The sequence below is a fragment of the Mus caroli genome, chromosome 3 (genome assembly GCF_900094665.2).
Source record: "Mus caroli chromosome 3, CAROLI_EIJ_v1.1, whole genome shotgun sequence".
Lineage (NCBI taxonomy): Eukaryota > Metazoa > Chordata > Mammalia > Rodentia > Muridae > Mus > Mus caroli.
Window position 1 is genome coordinate 101,700,321 of NC_034572.1, and position 15,424 is coordinate 101,715,744.

At 48.2% G+C, this 15,424-nt stretch overlaps 1 protein-coding gene across 1 annotated transcript in view; it reads right to left on the reverse strand.

The window, feature by feature from the left end:
• Slc6a17 (solute carrier family 6 member 17) overlaps nucleotides 1-13,791 on the reverse strand; it is a 47,203-nt gene extending 33,412 nt beyond the window's left edge. The window contains exon 1 of the mRNA XM_029475499.1: nucleotides 13,387-13,791. The gene's annotated coding sequence lies outside the window, so the exon portion shown is untranslated. The remainder of the gene's footprint in view (nucleotides 1-13,386) is intronic.
• Nucleotides 13,792-15,424: the final 1,633 nt, after the last annotated feature.

The following is a 15,424-nucleotide window of genomic DNA, read 5'->3' on the forward strand; positions in this document are numbered from 1 at the left end:
AAATGGCCAGAGACAGGAAAGAACCTGAAATGCATGCCGGGCATCCAGGACTTGGATGGGCATCTGATGAAGTACTGACCCCTGGAGGACTTGACCACATACTAGCTGTGTCCTCCTGGTCAAGACCTACCAGTTACCTAAAGTTCATCTCCTCGCAGTGAAAACGGCTCTATTTAATGACAGGCTCCCTCTCCCAAAAAGCTGCTGGGAGGCAGAGCAAACGGCTGGAAGGAAGTGCCCAGCACAGATGCAGGTACAAAGGAAGGGTCCAGCTGGCAACAGCTGCAGCCAGAAGGTCTAGCACTAGGCAGCTTCTCACATTAAACTGTACAAGTCTTCATTTCTATTTGTCTACATGATTTCCCTCTTTCTTCTAGGAAAGAGCAAGAGTGAGCTACAAGTGGGAATGGAGGTGGGTGGTTGAGAGAAACATTTCCACCCACCTCAGAAATGTCCACCTTGTATGTGTGCACATGCGTGTGTGTGTGTGTGTGTGTGTTGCCAGCAATCTAGCCCAGAGCCTTATTAACATTAGGCAAGTACTCTCCCACTGAGTTACAGCCCCAGCCCAGAAGCACTCAGTCCTCATAGCAGGAACTGGGCCCCCCTGAGGCTTCTCACTAGCACCTTATTCATCAGACCCTAGAGCCCCAAAGAGCCAAGTACACACCATGCGGCTCCAGGTGGGGATTCAATAGCTCAGCAACATGACTTAGAAAAGTTAAGCACTGTTGTTAGTAATAACATAGCTCATATAGCCTTTGTGGTCATTTGAACCTTTTAAACATTGAGCCTTTTAAACATTTTTGCCTGCTGATATAGTATGGGGTGTTGATTATGATGAGTGTGGGTTCAAATCTAAGCATCACTGTATATCAACTACCTGGGCCTCTGTTCTTTCATCTGTCACAGATATGTTCCAAAGTATCCCTCACAATACTGAGAATTGTCATGCAGGACAGAAGCCACAGACTCTAAGAGGTTTGCACAAACACGCTTCACCATCACCACGGGCTCTTATTTGAGTTCCACTCCATGGAACCCAGGGAAGCAAGCAGTTAACTGTGTGTGCACTTTGCCTACAGATGGGAGCACCCAGGCCAAGGGTAGCACAGAGCATGGGCCACATTCATCTTTAATGTGTTTTGAATTTTTTAGTGTGTGTGTGTGTGTGTGTGTGTGTGTGTGTGTGTGTGTGCATGCACATGTGGAAGTCAGAGAACAATTTATGGGAGATGGTTCTCTCCTTCCAGTAGATAGAGATTGAACTTAAGTCATCAGGCTTACCAGTGGTGGCCTTTACCTCCTAAACCATCTCAGCAGCCCTGTGCAGCTTCTTTAAAAGTAAGGTGGGACCAGCTTTTTAATCTTAGCCTCCAACCCCCAACACACACACACTCATAACCTCATAACACACACACATAAATAAACACACACACACAGAGTACACACAGTGCCTAAGCCTGCAGTCCATGTGCTGACTTAGTCTATGGCTAATTGCCAGCTTTCAGTTACTTAGTCAATGGCCCTAATACAGCCTAGGACAAACACCAGGACACTAGAATCCTGAGAAGGCAAGCTCTCTCTGCTCTGCCTTTACACCCCACAGGGCCAGTCGTGAGCCAAGTATGCAGCCTGCAGCCTAACTTCTCTGGGTCTCAGTTTCCCAGTGTGTGAGTGAGGATTCTGTGCAACCTCCCAGCATATGTCTAATGAGTGTCCTTCTTGCCTGTTGGTGTGAGCAAAGCATGATCTGCCCCACCCAGGTACTGGGTGCAACCGGCTCTGCAGTCTGTTTGTCCTGCCATTCTGTCAGCCGAGATCCTGCTGGAGTGTAGTAAGGAGGTGTTGACAGCCAGCCTATGCATACTCTAGTTATCCCCCTGTAGTAGTAGTTGGGGTAGGTTGTGAAGTCTTTCAAGAGCAGCAAATCAGATGATGAAGTTGCATGGTAGTCTGAAAAGAATGCCTCAATTACTTAAAGCACAAAACAGAGGGGCTGAGTGCACAGCGAGCCTTTAGTGCCAGCTTGTCACTTAGCAACCCGTGTAGCTCATAGCTCAGAATAGCTCATTCGAGAAAAGCAGGACTGAGCAGTGAACTGTGAATCTTCTTTAAAGGAGAGAAGGGAGGAAAAAAACCCATATAGTGAGACTGGGAGGCAGACAGGTAAAAATATCTCCTGCCAGAGCTCTAATGGCTTCACAACAAATGTTCAAACACAACACCTTGGTAATCAGCCATAAGGAAAGTATGGCTGTTCTCACCCTGGGAGCAGGGCCATACTGAGGCCTCCACCCAAAAGCCACTGAATACAGGGGAAAGTCTCTTCTGGGATTCTGGATCAGCTCCTCTGGATCTGGGGTGGCTCTTGTTCAGGAAGGTCATTTAAGGCATGAACTCCCCAGGGAAGCCAGGTGAACAAGATGCCATCTTTGGAAAAGCAGGCAATTAGCCCAACTAATTCATACAACAGTGTACACATTTTCCAGTCTGTGGTATGCCCAGTTCTGTTCCCTAAAGTTTATAACCCTGGAAAGCATCCTATGACCCAGTCATTCTGAAGGAAAACCTTTACACGGAGGCAGACACTAAGCAGACGTGGAGAACTTTAGTTGTTAAGTGACAAGGCCAAGGTCCAGTCCAACACCTGCTGGTAAAAAGAAAATGTGGCCAGATCCCTTTCCCTCAGAGAAGGCTTAGTGGCTTCCTGATTTCCATGTGACCAGTGGTTGTGACCCCAGCAGTCTTCCTAATTTCCTCAGAGCCTTTGGGCTTCCACATAGCTCAAAACAAGTTGGGCTCTTCTTAGAGATACAAATTGTCCTCTTGACTATTTGTAACTATTTTCTCCACGTTTCTGACAGTCACCCAAGGCACGCTGATAGAGCCTGCATGGTTTGGTGGTGGCTTTTCTTGGACTTCCCCTCCCACAACACGACTGCAGGGATCACCAACTCCGTTCTGAATCCTCCCTCTTTGACTCCATCCAAATATCATGAAATCTTGCAGGTGTTTGCATCTCTGCCCTGACACCATCAGCCTGCTCTGCCTCAGGCCCTTTGTTTGCTTAGGAACCTTTGGTAGGCTCCCTACTTACTTCTCTTAGCCATCTACTCATGGCCCTTTACTATGTATATATATATGTGTGTATATACATGTGTGCAATTATAATAATAATAATAATTATTATATATGTATATGTATTTGTATTAGTGTCTATGCATATGTGTTGTGCATGAGTGCATGCATGTGTGCCCTGAGGAGAACCTGTGGGAGTTGGTTCTCTCTGTCCACCATGTGGGTCTCCAGGACCAAATTCATGTCATCAGTCTTGGCATCGAGTAACTTTACCATCATGCTGGTCCTTACATGTGGTCCTCAGAAGCAGCTGCTAGAAATACTGTCATCCAGATCTGCTGCCCTTTAAAGAGAACCCAGAGCCCTTCTCAAGACATTTGATCCCCTCCATGTCCATCAATGTTGGCCTTCAATTCCTCCCTCTACAGAAACCCTTCCATGTCTACAACCTCCAGAAGCCTTCTAGGTCCATCTCTTGACTTCACCTCTGTAACACCTCTGGTTATTCTTTGAGTGAACATTAATGGCCCTTTCCTCTCCTCTTCTCAGCATACTCCATAAGACTCCCTTGGCTCCCTGGGATAGTCAGCTAGCTGTCCCTATGCCACAGCCCTTTTCCAAACAAGACATTCCTTCAATGCAGAAACCAAGCTGTCAGCTTTTTATCCACCCTTCACTGTTCCTAGTACAGCCATTGCCTGTCACACAAATGTTACTCTACAAATTTCCACGGGTAAACCGTAGACTTTCTGAAGTCCTTTTCTTACCCACTCTCCAAGAACAACCTCCTTTCCATGCTTAAATCTCAGCTGTTGCCTTTAAAACAGAGAGGCAGGGTAAGAAGCAAGCAGAGTTGACCAGGGAGACACTGAGCCCCACCAAAAGCCTGCAGGCCCCCACCAGGGTGCTAATCAAACGCAGCTCTCTGAGCATGTGGGGAGAACCCAGAACTTAGGAGCCAGTTTTCTGCTCCTTGTTTATCTGTAAAATAAAGAACATCACTTACCTACCAACGACATCTGGCTGCCACATGAGTGGAAGGGAAAGGGGCGCAGAAACTTCTTGAGGAGTCAAATACAGGGAATGGGGGAGTTTCTCTGATCATTCCACGTCACAGGCTTGTCGGGTTTGTGTTTTGGTCTCCTATTTGGCGAGACCAAATTCTGTTGTTTTTCTAACATCATATGCTCCATGTTTTAATACATGCTCGATAAATACAATATGAAAAAAAATGAACCTACATTTTGAATTCCCCTCAGATTTTTTTCCAGTCTGATTTAGTTTTATAGATTAAAAGTTTTTCCACTTTCTGATGCAATATTCTGATTTCCAAGAGCATGCCATACCCCAGGGATGTCCTCAGGTGACAGTTTAAAGACTAAAGCACACTAAAGCCTGACTGTGAGCCATTGTCTTTTTTCTTCTTTCCAAGGAGCCAGCATTTGTGCTCCACCTTCATCACCTCACAGATGGGATTCATCTTCATCTCAGAAATATGTGTGGATGGGCACAGAGCCTGCAGGGGTCTAAGGATGGGGTGGTTCCCAACAACAAATGAGGCCAGGGAGTCAACTGTACCTTCAGCAATGCCCTCCACCTTCCTGTCATAGTTGCTAAATGTGCTCTGTGTGGCTAAAATCTTGTTTTCTTAGTCAAGAGAGAAAAGAAGCAGGAAAAGGGGCAGATGGTCCAGAGAGGGAGAAACTGGCACCAGAGAACGTGGGCTTGGGCGTGGGCGTGGCCAGCGCAAGCCAGACCAGACCGTTCGGTTCCTTTTTACCATTTCCTATGAGAGGGAAAGGCATGCTCAGTATGTGAGATGGGTGGCTGGGTGCCTGACGGGCATGGGGTCATCCTGATAGCACGAGGTGCTGAGCTGCCCTCTGGGGGACTTCTGAAGATATAGCAGGTGCGGCAGTGACAGTGACAGCTGCAGCCCACAGGTCATATGTTGAAGAAAATACTTAATCTCAGTCTGGGGTTTTACCCTGACTTTGATCGATCATTCACTTCCCAGATCAAAAGACTCTCAACCTTTATATTTATAATAAGCCTTAATCATCACTAGAGCTGGGCAGATATCTACCCTCTATGTTATTATGTCTACTTCCCCATAACCCCGAGTTATAACTTGTTATATTCCATCTGGGCTACTAGTAAATCCAATTGGCCAGCCCTCATGGCCATGTTTTAAAGATTCTTACCCCTTGGCATCTTCTGCTCTCTCCTCCTCACAGTTCTCTTCAGACCCTAATTCTGGGAACCTCACACCCCACCTATCTCAGTTCTTCAGCTATAGGCTGTAGGCATCTTTATTCAGCAATCACGGATAACTTGGGGGAAAAGTCACATAATGTTATTTGGAATCATGTGCAGTCCCTCTCTTCCCTGGGGGCAACCAGACCTTGGGGGCCAGTACTTATCATTACAATGCAAGCAAAAAACCAAACCTCAACTGTCACACTGCTTGAGATCCACCTCTGTGGGAGCCATGGTGCTAAGCACCACTTAGCCATTGTCTACTTAATCCCTACTCCCACCCCACCCCCTTGATCAGAACTGGAAGTAACACTTATAGCCACATTTTAAAATGAAGAAGTGCAGGCTACCAGGGATTGCCTATATCTCATTGAGTTAGAGATACTTGGATCTTGGTCCAGTGGAAGTAGGTCACTCCTGCCATACACTGGCTGCCATTTTGAAATGGACATTGATTGTATATTACATCCTGCTTCTCATATGTACCAGTGAGCATAAACTAGATCTGCACTGTCATGGTCTGACTCCAGGGCCTGACTCCCAGCTTGGCTACAATCTTGGGAGGACATGGGGCTTAGAAGCAGGAAACCTAGTCATGTGTCCTGCTCTGCCACCTACCAGCAGGGAATCTCTGGGAACATCTGTAGCCTTTTTTGATTCCAGCTTCTGGACCTGAGAGATGGGGATGAACACTCCTAATTCATGTGTATGAAAGCATAAGGACTGTGGTTAACAGAGCCCCCACTCCCTGTAAGGCAGCACTGGTTGCCTCCTTTAGTTAAGAAAATGTAGGGATTTGGCTTAACCAGGGACATAGATAGATCCACCTGTGGTATAACCGGAAATAGACATGGAACTGTCCCAAGGGAACCCATGGACATGGTAAGCTTGCATTGACATGCAAGCGATCGTTACTCAAATGACTCCCCACTGACCTCCTGGACTGTAAGAATGGAACCCAGATTCCTGTCAATTAGAGGCGCTACTGAAAGTACATTTAAAATTGCTTTTTGTTTCCCTCCTTTCTCTTTCCTTCCTTTTCTTTATTTCTTTCAATATACACTATACACTGTGAGCTGGGCCCTGTTCTGGAACAACAGAGGACAGAGGAAATTGTGTTGCTGGCCTGTGGTATTTATATCCTCATGCTGGGAGGCCAAGAAATATATGATATATAAAACACAATATGAGGGGATGGAGTTGGGGGAGGGGTTCTATGAGATGGAGATCTGTTAAGAACACATTCTGATAAGGGAACAAAGGGGCTAAACACAGAGAGAATGAGCCATTTCGATTTCCTGGGAAGGTATGGAAGATAGAGGAACCAGAAAGCACAAAGGCCTTGAGACAGGACCAGGGTGCATGGTGAATGTAGGCAACAAAACGGTTTATGTCAAGAGCACCCTGAGTAAGGGATGCTGGGATGGATCAAGGCCGGGAGACAGAATGCCCAAAGCAGGCAAGTCCTACAGATGTGAAAAAATGGTTTGGACTTTTCTTGAGGCTAACAGAAAGGTCTCGGAGATTTGTGAGCTGACAGTTATTTTCAAATGGATATATAGCTGTCTGTAATTCAACAACTGGAGAAACTGGGAGGGCAGGTGAAAGATGGTGGCAACCTGGGCTGCTGCATGAGGTAAAAGAAAACGAGGAGCCAGGTTGTTGGACACTCCAGGCCCTAGATAAAAGACCTTTGTGTATACCAATTTTAAGAAAGAAAAAGGTTAAAATTAGATTTGAAAACAAAAGTGAATGACCGCAGGTCTTCCTCTCTGCTTTCCCTACCACGGGGGGCTCACGATGGTGGCAGATGGGTCTCCTAGCATCTGTCCAAATCTTCTGACCTGGATTTTCTTAAACTCATTATTTTCTCTTGTTTCAAAGAGACATAGAAGGATCATGGTGTCCAATTACCTGAGTTACCCAGCAGAGTTCTGAAGAGCTCTTGAAGGAAGAGTAATCAGAAACCCTTAATTACAATCCCCACATGGTGTCTCCTTCCTGAGAACAAGGAGGGTTGGAACTCTTTCCCCAACAGCCCTCTGTGCAGCTTGCTGGACAGCTGGGCAAGCTAATATTCCTTACTGGGGACAAGTTAAAACAACGACCTACTACGCTCGCTAACAGAGAGTTCAGTCATCATTTGGTGGATGAAAATTCCTAGGCAAAGCAACTCTAACCATCATGGACAAGGTTATCCAGCCATCAGTGCAAGAGCTGAGGTTTTTAACTGTGATCTTACCAAGCTGTGTAGTGCAGATTCTTTCTCGAGTGCCAGTATTTTCCAAAGTTTTACAAATCATAGTACACAGAAAAATTAGTACTGGTCTGGAACATTATGGTAAATGAAGGAGGCTTTGCAGCCCTGGGACACCCCCAACCTATTTCAAGATATTTGGACATCATGGTTTCTAGACTATATGTACTGTTAAGCACCCTTTGGGAAGATCTGTAGTATGTCCTGCTGCCTTGCAAAATGGTGCAGCCAAACTCACCTCACAGGTCCAGAAGAACAACCTCATGGACCAAGGCTTCTCCCTGAGGTCAAGAGCTTCCTTACTTCCATGGGTCCTTCTCAAAAACCAATAGAATACTACACTTGGAGGCCTTGTCAAGCAGCTTCTTCCTAGCTGTTGTAAGGAAGTCCCAAATTACTAACAGGCAGTTAGCTTTGGGGTGTGGCAGGACCGTGGACAGCACCCACCAGTCATTTGGGAACGAGTCCAACAGAAAAACCTGAGCTCTCCTTCCTTTAGATCCCATGAGAAGAGATGGTCTAGGTCCTCCCTGACCTCTCACCTGGCCCCACCTGCTGGGACCACCTATTGGGTGACATTCACATCTTTTGTGAACATCCAATCTACTCTGCTTAAAGCTCCTGTGGGTCTTTAAACCGCACCACAAACGTCTAGGGGTCTTATTCAGAGAAAAAATACAATTGACAGAGTTTTGGGAGTATGGGCCAATGAATTCTATTTGAAAATAAAAGAATGGATGACAAATTGGTAGTGCATACGAAGTCCTAGTTAAGCCAGTAAATATGAATGATGGGGTGGGGTGAAGCAACATGCTGTCTTTAGATGAACAGCTGGGTAAGCTCTAGAACTCAGTGCCAGGGCTTAGATCTAGAGTTCTTCTGGCTTCACTCCTGTCCCACAACTACAGAGGAAATAAGTCTTTACACTTCAACTCCAAGTTGTAGACTGAGGCAGCCTAGGACTCACTGGGCCCAGAATCATTCTCTAACAAAACATACCTGGTTCTGAGATAATATTTTAGTAACTCAGTGATAATTCATATTGCCTCTGAGCTTTTGTTCTCACATAGGAGTTTTCTGTGCACAGAGAATAGCTAATTGTTTGTTTTTTAATAACTGAATTTGCACATTGATGAATGTCTCAATCTTTTTTTAATTACTTGTGGAAAGAAGGGGGAGAAAGAAGAATTATCAGCAGATTTTGTCTCCACAAAATGGCTGCCTCTGAAGCAAAGGTTTCTGGGTAGAAGAGGTTTCTGGGTAGCACAGGTTTCTAGGTAGAAGAGGTTTCTGAGTAGCCTCTGTCGACTTGGGTAGGGGACCATTAATGCTTACATTTCAATTCTCTAGCCTTTCTTACAGGAATGTCTCATTTGAGCTCTCTGGAGGTTTGAGGATGGAGGCAGGCTAAGACAGGAAGAGCCTGTTCCTCTGGGAATGGTAACTTCTCAGAGAAGAGACAGATAGGCAGGAGGAATCTATTTTCCTCCTGTCTTTCCCAGAACAGCCAAGGACACAAGTGGTAGAGGCCTAAGAAGCGGAGAATCTCTATGGACCAAGAAGTGAGCAGCATCCCCCCACCAGACCCTGCCAGCAGTTGCAGTAAATAACCTTGGTGTACCAGCAGTTTGGCTCCGGGGTCTGGGCCTCATCAGAGACTGCAAATCCCTGGCACATACTGTCCAGCAGGGAAACCTGACACACCAGAGCTCCATCCACTCCTGCTGTCCTTGATTCTGCAGATGCAGAGATTCTCAGGGCAGCACCCGACCTGCTCTGCCTCATCCCTTCTGGCTCCAGGCACCAGCCCTGAGTGGGCAAACTTTGAGGGAGTTAAAGCTGGAGTGATCAAGTCAGGGGGAGAAAGATGGGAGCGGGCCAATGGAGCTCCAAGAGAGAGTCTGGCATCTTTTTCTCAATTCTAGCTTGCCTGGAACCAAATGTCATATTCCTTAAACCTTGACAATGTGAGTCTGCTCATTTTCTACCAGTTTCCCATTGATAGAGATCTAATTCTCTCTTTTCCAGGACACTAGTTTGAAGAGCAAAGCCCACAGATTTTAATAAACCTCATTTTGATAAATACCTACACTGTCAGCCACATGTATTAAGAACTTGTTGTTAAGAATATATCACACAGTGGCTAAGAACATGCCATTTGAAGTCTGACAGAAGCAAGTGCCAAGTCTTGGGTTGCCTTTCACTAATCTGAGTGACCTTGAGCAAATTAGTTAACCTCTCAGAACCTCAAAATCCGCATCTATAAACTACAGATAGTGCTATCTATCTCCTGGGATCTCGGGGAAGATTGAGTAAGATGGCCTGTAAATAGAGCATTTAGCACAGCACAGAGGCCCCAATAAAAGCTGGGTATTATCTATGTGTGCCAGCCACAGCATGAAGTGCTGCAGTCCAGAACTACATTTTCCCCTCCTAAAAGCATGTGTGTGCTATTGTACACTTGTAATCCTGGCACTTGGGGAGCAGAGGGGTCAGGAATTCAAGGTCATTCTCAGCTATTTGGTGAGTAGGAGGCCAACCCGGGCTACATGAGACACTATGTGAGAAAAAGAGGACAGGTATAGAAGAGAGACGGGGGAGGTACTGGAATGGAATGGAAGGCAGCAGGCATTTCCCTCAGAGCACTGCCTCATTTGTGTTCCAGGACAGTATACCAGCAATCCAGGCTTGTGCTTCCTTCTGACCTCCAGCAGCCTGGGACGATGCTCTGGGGACGCTGGCATAGGCCTGTTTGTTTTGTTTTGTTTTGTTTTGTTTTGTTTTGTTTTGTTTTGTTTTGTTTTGTTTTCCCACCCTGGTTCTCAGATGTTCAGCTGTCAGGATTTCTTGCAGCATAGCCTGGAAGCTAGTGATAAGTTAGACTTTGTCTGGGGATTTGGGGGTTGGGAGGTGGGGCAATCACCTTCTTTTGAAAACTCTTCTGCAGCTTATCTTAGCAGTTTTAAGGGATTATGATGACTCGTCCAACTGCAGCAAAACTGAACAGGAGAGTCTGGGGTGAGGGCACCAGGCAGGAGGCTGCTGCTGCTCTGGAATCCTTTCATCTCTGTTTCTATTGGATGTTTCCAGACAAAATACAGAAGGCATTGACTTCAGAGTAAACATGCAATGTAATCACACACACACACACACACACACACACACACACACACACACACACTTTCAGTAGTCAGTTGGAGTCTCATGGGTCAACCTGGACCTTTTCTTGCTACCTTGGGGATCTTATGATCTGTGTAGCCCTGGCAGCCCTAGAACTCACTCTGTAGACCAGGTTGGTCTCAAACTCACAGACATCTGCCTCTGCCTCCAAAGTGCTGGGATTAAAGGTGTGTGCCACTACCTCCCAGTCATGTTCTTCATTCTTAAACCGAATTCATCTTAGGTCAGCCCTAGATTGGGGACTTTATAGAAGAGAAGGACAAGAAGCCCAGAACCCCTAAAGAAAGTGAGAGATCCATTCTCCTCTTTCCCCTCTAGAAAAAGCAAGCCTCAGTTCTGCTGAGCCTTTCTTGTGAAGCTTCTAACTCTGTTCTAGATAAGACATGTAGGTAGGGAGATGGCAAGACATCTCCAAACAAAGAGAAAGAACCCCTGAAGTCTACTCAGCAGGTACACCAGCCTGGGAACAGGCCACCGTCATAAATAATACCAGTGAGTCGAGGTCTCTCTGCTGGAGTCATCCAGGAGCTATTGTAAATGCTCACACTGCTCACCTCACACAAGCCTGCTTCTTGTTCCAGCTTCCCCTTCCAGAGGAGACCTGAGAGTTAGAGTTGGCTCCATTTGAAGTTGAGTTGTGGGTTCAGTCATAAAGAGTCTTACACACACACACACACACACACACACACTCACACACACTCACACACTCACACCATGCTCAGGAGCATAGCTGAGGTGAGGGAGATCATCTCTGGCTGAGATCCATAAGGGAAGAGATGGGAACCCAACATGGGGTGGAACCTGCTATGTCTAGCACTGGTCACAAAGTAAGAAAAATGGTACCAAGGGCATCCTCCTTAACAACAGATGAAAACAGATGTTCCGTGATGCAGTGACTTGCTCAAGGTCACCATGTTGGCACATGATGGAACATTAGGCCAAACTGTGACCACAAGCACAGGACCCCTCTGCAGCCTGGTGGTACTCACCATCCCCATGGGGACAGAGTTCAACAGGCCCTCCTTGACAGCAGGCAGACTGAGATCCACTCTGAAGACTTGGCTACCCCTACACTACCTGGAAGCTCAGGCCATTCCAGCTCACGAGTCCTGCTAAAGAACTCCAAGGAACTCACAAACAGCTGACACACGACTCTGTGTGACTCAGGCTAAGCCAACTCCAATCAGAGCTGGTGGGCACGATTCCCCTCCTGCACTGAGTCACCAAAGGCTAAGCTGCAGAAATTCTCTATTCGGCTCAACCACCTACTTAGCCACAGCTGCTCTATTAGAGGAAAAGGGAACACAGGAGCTAAAACCTCTGATGGCCTTGTCCACAGCCAAGGGCAACCAGGTGTGACCTGAAAGTCCTTCTCTCCCAAGAGATGAACCTAACTTACTAGATGGTATAATGTGAGAACTGCGGGAGGCGCAAGATGTTTAAGCTCCACATAGCCCACCAAAATATATTCTAAAGTTTTGGTACCTTTTTTTATGGAACCATTGCAGGACTTTCTCAGTCCCTGGCAGTTTTTTGTTAAAAGGGCAATAACAGTCTTTCTTCTTCATTCTCACCCAACCCAACCCAATCCAACCTGCCTCTTGTTCACAACTGAACTGCCTCCCATAGTAGAAATTTCCTAATTCACATGTCCCATTAAACTATTTCTAAGGAGGAAGAGAAAAGGACAGAGGGAGAGAAGGGAGGAGGGAGGGAGGGTGAAGAGAGGGAGGGAGGGAAGTTTTCAAAGAATAAAACCCACTTGACTGCTACTGGGTCCGAGTAGCCTCAAAACTGAACTTGAACACAAGATAGAGCTGTTTGGGCTTTTAAAGAGGATGAAGCATCAGGCTTCCTTCTCAGGCGGCCGCGCCCCTGGGGGAGCAGTCCTGACGTACTGCGAACATCCCTTCAGAGCCCTGTCTGCACAGGTTTAAATGTGGCGGAGGCCTTTCTCCAGACAGCTGGCCCCTTTAGACTGTGGCCCCCAGTGCACATCGCCTGTCTCTGCCTTTCAGTCCCCAGATGTGCTTCCCTCCTGGGAGGAAGGGCTCTTCCACTCTAGCCCCAAATTCACTGAGGAGCAGCCCCAGGGCTGGGAATTAAATATTCATCTCGGGCGCGAACGTTCTGCTTCTCTGGCCAATGTTACCGTCAAGGTCACGGGCCCGTGGCCATGTCTGAGGCTGGGGTCTCCAGCAGCGCCGGAGCCTCCCCGTGGGGCTGCGCCCTAGGCGCGCTCCAGGCGGAGGGACCCACCGAGCTGGCCTCGCTGGTTCTTCATTCGTGCTCGCCTCTGCAGCTGTCCTGTTACCTCCGGAGTTCTGGGGCATCCTGAGCTCCAAAAGCTGAAGCTCAAGTCCAACCTGTGCAGGAGCTGCCTTGCACCCTTGACGCGCCAGAACGTCGCCGCCCCGGGCCTCCGTCGCCAAGCAACGGTGGCTGGAACGGCAGGAGGAGCCCCTGAGCCAGCTCAGGGTCGTGTGGACCCAGAGAAAGCGCCGCCTTGCACGGGGGTCCTCTGGCCTTCCAGGCTGAGGCGGGGCCGCGCAAGCAAAGTTGCGGTGGCTGTCCCAGGGATGCCATTCGGGGAGCAAACAGCGACTCACCTGTCCCGCGTGGGCCGTCGCGCGGACTCGGCCCCTGGATTTCCGCCGAGTGGCCGTGGTCCCGGACGGGTCGTGGGTGCACCGTCCTTCCCGAGGGCAAGTGGAGTCAGGCAGTGACAGGCCCCAGCTAGGGCTGGGGGACCTGGAGCTGCGCGCGCCGGCGCACGCGACTCAGCTGGCTTGTCGCTCCCTCCGTCGCCGCCAGTCCCAACCCTGCTCCCGCCCTCCGCTCGCTCGGGGCTCTAGGGAGCCACCCCGGGGTTCAGATCCCGCCGCGGAGGGAGCGCGTGGCTGCGAAGGCCCCGGCCGAGTGCCGTCGTCCCCGTGCCCGGTCCGCGTCGGCTCTGCGGAGCGGAACGGAGCTGGGCGGAGCGCGGCGCGCGCTGTTCCCTCGCTTTCCGAAAGGCCACCCTGGCGGCGGGGCGCCGTGACGCAGGCTTGACTCACGCGCGGGCCCGCGTCAATGCGAGGCTCCCCGGCTGCGTGCGAAGCTCTGATGGCGGACCCAGACAGAGGGGTGGGCAGGGAGAAGGAGAGGGGTTGCCGAAAGAAGCCTCTTGAGATCCGAAGGCTCTCATTAGGCATCTGCTCTCAGGAAAATGAACTGCCATGGCCAAAGGCCTCCTGAGCTGAGGACCTCACCTGTCATTACAGACTCACCTTCTTTTGACTCTCTCAGGATTTCCAGTCCCACTCAGTGGTTATTCTTTCCATCTCTACGTGGATGGTGCCTCGATTCCCACCTTTGGCTGCCCCTTCCCCCTGGCATTCTTCCATCCTATCACCCCACAAGGCCAACCTCTACACAACTCAAAAACCTGATGAGTCTAGTGAGGGCAGTAAGAGAGGGAAATTGTGACTGGATACCAAACAGGTGTTGAAGGATGCTGGCTCCAATGGATACGTAGACAAAATGAGGAAAGGCAGTCATTGTGGAGGGAATAGTGCAAATGTATTTATTTGCTCAGGGTGAATGCAAAAGTGTAGACTATGTGCATACAAGTGGTTGCCTGAGCAGAAACAGCTGGCGAATGACAAGAAGTGACAGGACTTGTCTGGCTGGAAGTGCTGTTAGGGGAGTCTGAAATAATTGTCTCTGCTCTAGGGGACCTTTGGTATTTCCAAACAAGTATCTGTTTGGAAGGGGTGGAGGAAGTGAGATCGTCTTAACTATCCTAGGGAAAAGTGATGGAGACCAGAAGCAAGTACTGGGATAGTCTGTACTTCAGTCTAACTAGCTGGCTGGCCACCGTTTTATGGATGATGACTGAAGACACAGAAGTCCGGGGCCAGAAACAAAGCACTTGTATTGCAAGTGAAATGCTTCAGACTCGGGTCAGTTTCTCTCAATTCTCAAGTCCTGTGGGAGGGCTTCAAGTTTAGGGAAGCCTAAATGTTTTATAATGGACTCCAAGAAAACTCACAGGTGATTTGCCCCTACAGAATTTTTGTTATAATGAACAGCAAACAACACTTCCCTCCACCTTCTCTGTTCTCCGAAGCAGATCGCTATGCAAAGATCTACCAGTTTACTGTGCAAAGATCCTCCAGACCTTACTGGAACAAAAAAACCATCAGTTCCTTGGCCCATGAGACATCTGGGCCAAGGACATATGTTCTGGTGGACTTAACCAGGAAATCAGCAGGATGGAGGTACACGGAAGGAAGAAGCAAGTGATGTAAGAGATGTGGAGGAGGTGAACAAACCCAGTGAGACAACTGAGGTGCAGAGAGGGGGCGAGAGGAAGGAGAACCTCAGATAAAGGTGGTTTTCAGGAAAGGGGTTTTAGAGTTTGTGTAGTGACTGCAAAGAACTTTTGAGCCCAGTGAGCCTAAGGGTTTTTTTTTTTTTTGTCTTTTTGTTATTACATATTTTCCTCAATTACATTTCCAATGCTCTCCCAAAAGTCCCCCATACCCTCCCACCCACTCCCCTACCCACCCATTCCCACTTTTTGGCCCTGGCGTTCCCCTGTACTGGGGCATATAAAGTTTGCGTGTCCAATGGGCCTCTCTTTCCACTGATGGCCGACTAGGC